The sequence below is a fragment of the Myodes glareolus genome, chromosome 17 (genome assembly GCF_982192425.1).
Source record: "Myodes glareolus chromosome 17, mMyoGla1.1, whole genome shotgun sequence".
NCBI classification, from domain to species: domain Eukaryota; kingdom Metazoa; phylum Chordata; class Mammalia; order Rodentia; family Cricetidae; genus Myodes; species Myodes glareolus.
The window spans coordinates 37,611,056-37,617,201 of NC_142042.1; positions in this window are offsets into that span (position 1 = coordinate 37,611,056).

The window sequence follows — 6,146 nt, forward strand, 5'->3', positions numbered from 1 at the left end:
TTCTGAGAGTCTTCCCGGAAAGTCAAGAGAGGATACTGACTAGAATATGGTTCATTGTCTCATTCCATCTAGGTATATCCTATAGCTGTTGTAGTGATCTTTCCTGCTTGTGGTGAGCATTATAATGATAAGTTGTCTTTTCGTGGTTAAACTTATTAAAAACAGACTCAGAACAGAGAGGTTCTCCTTGTCTCCTGGGGCAGGCAGGCCCCCTACATCTGTAGCAAGGAGAACAGGAAACAGCACGAAGCTAAGGTATTAAAAGTGCTGTGTCCTTGAAACAGCTGGAAGGTAAATGATCTCCAATCAAGGTTACCATTGTTTATTCTATAATGTAAAATTGCCTGCAGTGGGAATGGGAAGTCAGAAGTGTAATCATGAGAAGTCCATGGTGAGGGCAGAGGGGACCCTCTGCCTGGGACTTTCTTGCTCCGAAAAGTCCCATTGACATCCTCAGTTCCCTAGAGCATGGATTTCTACTGTGTGTTGTGAGCACGCAATGCAACGTTACCTGTCTTCTGCTATTTACTCCATGACTCGGAAGTCTCACCTGAGAAAGGACTGTGCATCTGAATGGTGGCTGCCTCAACAGAGCTTCCCCTAGTTGAGATCTGCTGAACGTACGACCCAGATTTGAAGACCTTGTCTTTTGCTTGCTCTCTCAATCGGACTGTCTTCACTATCTCTGCTAGATACAGGGAGAGCCCAACTCGATGCTGTTGTCCTCTCTGTTGCTTCTCTATATATGCCACTTGCAATTCTCTCATTTCTCCTTGCTATCTACTTAATAAATCCATTTCGTGCAAAACTAAAAATATTGCCATCACAATCATTTTTAGAAACATACAGAGCAATGCTTTCTGATCTAAAATCTGACACTATCTTCTTTCTTATTGTGTTGTGTTATTATAATATTCCTTCTTAGTTTGGACAAGGCAATCCCTTTGGAAACAGCCTGGAAAGTAAATAATAAGCCGTTAAAATGTAAGCAAGAAGCATTGAGTTATTAGGCAAGGCATTACAAAGATAAATGGTTGCTGAAGGAAAAATGTAATTAACAGGTTACACCGTATATGTTTGCAAAATGCCTATGATGCATGAAAATGTTTTTGTCTACTTAATTTTCCAATGATTGTGTGTGTATATTTAAATTAATTAGATGCAAACAGTCTTGTGCTCGAAATAATTTTGTCATAGCTGCGATATACAGCCAAATCAATGGACTGTAGTTAAAAAAAAAAAAAAGACTAACCTCAAACTTGACCTGTGGTTCAAGCCATCTTCTTCCTACTGAGGACGTAAGGAAAGTTGGGCCATAGAATAAGGATACTTTCTTTAAGAGGTAAGAACCCCAAAGTTTCTTGAACTCAGCCAGAAGCCTTCCTTTCAAAGGGAGATTTGCAGTGTATTAAAGCTTTGCCAAGAAATCAGTGCCCAGAGAACAAAGATCTTCATCTATTTTGTTCGCTGACATACCCAAGTGCTTAGAAAAGGCTAAATGTTCAATAAGCATTTGCTTAACTGGTGAATCATTGAGTCTGTTAATCAATACGTTGCCCCATCACCTTAACAGCACGATGTGAGAGCAAGAATTGGACATCAGAAGTTCTGGGATTTCACCTTCCTTGGTAGTGTGATACACAGTGAAACACTTAGTATCCCCTTATTCTCTTCATCAGTGACATGGGGAGAGTAGTTATGAAAACTGTGTTACTTTCTTGGAAGCTGTTAACGTTGAAAAACTGGACTGGAGAGATGTCTCCACTGATGAAGTGTTTGCTGAGTGTGCAAGAATGATAAGATGAGTTTGATTCCTAGAACTCACCATGGAAATTCATGTATTGTGGTCTAGGACTATAATCACAGTACTTGGGAAATGGAGACTAGAGGATCCTTGAGACTTGCTGACCAACCAGCCTGTTCTAAGCTTTGAGGCCCAGGTCCTGATGAGAGATCCTGTCTCAAAAGGAAGATTTAAAAAAAAAAAAAAGGTGTGAGCGGCTCCTGAAGATCACCCAAGGCACCAACATATACATAACATCCCTACACACATGTATATACACACACATTATACACAACACACCCACACATACATATAACACACATATTATATACAACATGCATGCACACGAGAATACACACATTATACACAACATGCCTACACACACATTATTCACAACATGTCTATACACATGTATACACATACATTATACACAACATGCCAACACACACATACACACACACACATTAAAGGATTGATGTGTTTAACTCCTTAAAGGTGGAGTGACTGCTTGTGTGTTACTAATTAATTATCAATCTCAACTCTCATGTTTTACTTATTTTACAGAACTGTGACACACAATCAGTCCATAATAACTGTTATAAATACCTGGAGTTCATGATGGCTAGTGCATTTTACACTGGGACGTGAAGGGGGGCAGAAATCAAGTTGGCATGAATGATGAGAAATTAATTCCAGGAAGCATCTGACATAAGTTGTTGGGGCTTCTAAGATCTGAGTTTTCTTTCTAGACTGGAGGTGCTCTCTATCAGCTTTCTGAAACATGGCTGCTGTGCAGCAGGGGTGCTCTGTGTTTGTTGGTTCTTACGATACAAGTCTATACAGATAAAATGGCTCTTAATTTGGAATTTTCCCAGTTTATCAATACCATATGTGTATCGTATAACTCCCCTGTAAGAATCTCTTGTATTAATTTCTTGAATGAACCCAGGAACTGTCATTGTTCTAGCGTCTGTATGAAACTCTGAGAGCTAATGGTGTCCATGATGACTTCTGCTACCTTTGTGTCCTTCTCCCCACTCTCCAGACACAGAAGAACAAGGAGAAAGCAACTGCCTGTGGAGACACAAGTGAATGGTGCTTTGGAAGGATCTTTGGGGAAGAGAGCTGGGAAATAATTGGAAGACAGAATCATGAGGACTGTGTGATGGTTGCAAAGCGAGGCTAGGTAAGTAGGAATATTCAAAGATGGCACTCTGGGTTTATGGCTTCTGTGAGTGGGAAAATAGTTTGGTTGTTTGCTGGATGAGGGAGAATGACCGGGCGATCAGCTGAAATGCAGGAAAAAAATGCTTTAATCACGCTCGGCACTCAGCAGAACTTGAGTTTAACAGAGAGCTTGCCATTGACACCAAATATGAAGGTAGCGCCTTACCTGTATTTTGCCACAGACACCCACTGTGGGTTAATGAAATAGTCTCTGCTTCACTATATACTAGAACTTTGGCTAATGCATTTATCCATTATAACTCTCATGGGATGAATAGAAATAATAACTTCCAACTTTATCATTATTATTTTTTAAATATAGAGTCATGATAGGAGCTGAAGGTAGGACTTAGCTAGTGGAGTACTGGTCTTGCATGTAGGACGCCCTGGACTTGACTTCCAGCCTGGCCTGCAAAACACAGAAAGTGTTTAGGATGGATAATAGCAAGTACGCACTAAGCTTTCAATTAACAATGTCCACTTACATTCATCCCCTCAGGGAATTTGTATCTGATACAGGACAGCTGGGAAAAATAAACAGATGGGAATAATTATTAATAGTAGGAGCTCAGTTTTAAAATAATTGCTGGTGGAGACTCTGTTGACACAGAACACATAACTGCATTTGATTTGTGGGAACACAAAAACCTCACCAATCGAGTATAGAGCTCTCCAAGTGAGAGCCTGGTATGAACCCTGTCAGGACTCAACTCTCTGGAGCCCAGTTTCTATACACCTTTCTTCGCTTCTTCCCCAATCTAGACAGATCAGTGGCCGAGGATGTATTAAGAAGGAATCAATGCAAGAAAAACCAAGAACTGACCTCTGACCTCCTCCTCCAGCCTACTTACTTAAACTTTAATATTATGTGTAAGGGCAGATCATACAGTTAACCTAATTTTATGCACAGCACATGTGCATATGCAAAAACATGTAAATCATATCACTCTAAATGCAAATATATGCATGGTCTTTTTTGTTATCTATGCCACTTAGATATGACCCTCAGGATAACCTTAATAGAAGCCACTACCCTAGGTACCACATTTTAACTGAATCACTGATCTGAGATTTTTTTTTTCAAGAAATTTGGGAATGAGAAAGAAACCTGTTTTACAGTTTATATCTGTGTGGGTTTCACCACCTGGTATAATTCTCTATATTGTGTTCCTTTTGCTAGCTTTGCTCTATTTGTTAGGTTTTTTTATGTGTACATATTTTCTTTCCCACCACCCTCCACTCCAGATTTCAAGTTTCTTCAAAGAAGGTGTGGTGATTTATATGAGATGATTTGCCCCACCCCGCTGCCCCGTCTTAGACCTTTGACACCCCATTTGGTGGCTGTTTGAGAAGGATTTGGAGTTTACACTTTGTTAGACGAGTTGTGTCACTGGGGGTGGACTTGAGGTTCCAAACCCTCCCCTGTCCCCTCTACACTCTATTTCCTGCTTATGGTTTGAGACGTGAACTCCCAGTTACTCCATGCTGCTGTGTCTTCGATCTGCAGTCATGGACTCTAACTCTCTGGAATCATAATCCCAATTAGATACTTTTCTTTATAAGTTACTTTACTCATGGTGTTTTATCATAATAGGAAAGTAATTAATGTGTTATATGAACTATAATATATTATATGTAATATATATATATATATATATATATAATTACTGTTTTTTTGCAATGCTACCAACCACGTCTTCATAAACCTAGCTATTTCTAGAATTCTAGTTCAGGTGGTATGGTTCCAAAGGTCTCCATAAACCAGATTCAGACATTCTGGCCTGAGAAGCTTAGAAACTGCCAGGATATTAATGGTGGTAAAACAGAGAATTTATTTCAATGTGGCCTAACCTGAGATTCATAAGGAACTAAAGTCCTATGGGTGCCCTTCAGTATACTAACAGTAGCATGATTATATAAGGGACAAACATGGGACATTGACTGAGGAGCATATGTAGTTGAACAATGGAACAGAACTGGGACACTTATTAGCTCAGAGTGAATTGTATGGGTCCCTCAGGCACAGGAGAAGTCACTATTAAGTCACAGAGGTAGTTCGGTTTTCCACTATGGTACGTTTGCCTGGAAGGTTCCCTGTTCCTGGGATCTGTGATAAGCTGAGGGAAAATCACTCACAGAGAAAGCAGGCCGTCAGAAAATCAATCAGTAAAGATACCGGCTTGTAGAGAGAAGGAGCCGCTACATGAATCAGCATCATTGAAACTGTTCCTCGCCCGCCTTTCCATTCTCTCTGCCATAGTCCTCTCTTCTGTTGGGCTATGTTTGCCTATCCTCTTTGGCTCATCACAGTCAGGGATGCTCCGCCTTGCAGACCTGATCTCCTGAACTGTGCATCCTGTGTCCTTCTGCCAGATCTTCCTGTCTCTTATCACAAATTATTCATCCATCATTTTTCATCGTCTAATTTGGATTCTACTAACATATCTTGTTTCAATATGACGAAATCACTCAGAACTTAGAGTTTTTAGATTTGGACATTGTCGTCTCCCTTTAGAGACATTGCTTCATTCCACATGAGGTAAAATGACCGGCCTTCTCCTCAGACACAACCCAGCTACAAAGATCATTAGAACTCTTCCTCACAATTGGTCTCATTCTGTGTCAGGGTGAGCTCCAGTCCTGCAGACAATTTAAAAAACTGACAAACTAAGTGCCCTGTGTGGTGAACCCTCAAGATACTTCTTGATTATTGCCACTCTTACTTCTTTCCTTTTCCTTTCCTTTTCTTTCTTTCTATTGTTTCCAAAGTCTTCATTTCTTTTCATCTAAGCACTCCTCACTCTTAAGTTCAAGTTTACTGACTTCAATCCCATGCACCTGCTCACATCCCAGATCTGTCTGCACTCAATTTTTCAAAGGTTTTCATTGGGCTTAAGGGTATACTTCTTGCTCAAATAGCTTCTAAGTTCCATGGGGAAATGAGCGGCTCATTGTTACCTTGTCAGCATAAATCTATAGAGAACCACTTGGGGCCCTGTGGATGCTTTTTAGGGAAATAGCTCTTTTAAGGAATAACTCCATAACAGGTGCCAGGGAGGACGCCTGAAGTCTTTGTTCTTACAAAAATAAAGCCAAGACAATTTTAAAGCAAGTTTTTTTTTTTCCTCTTAAGAGA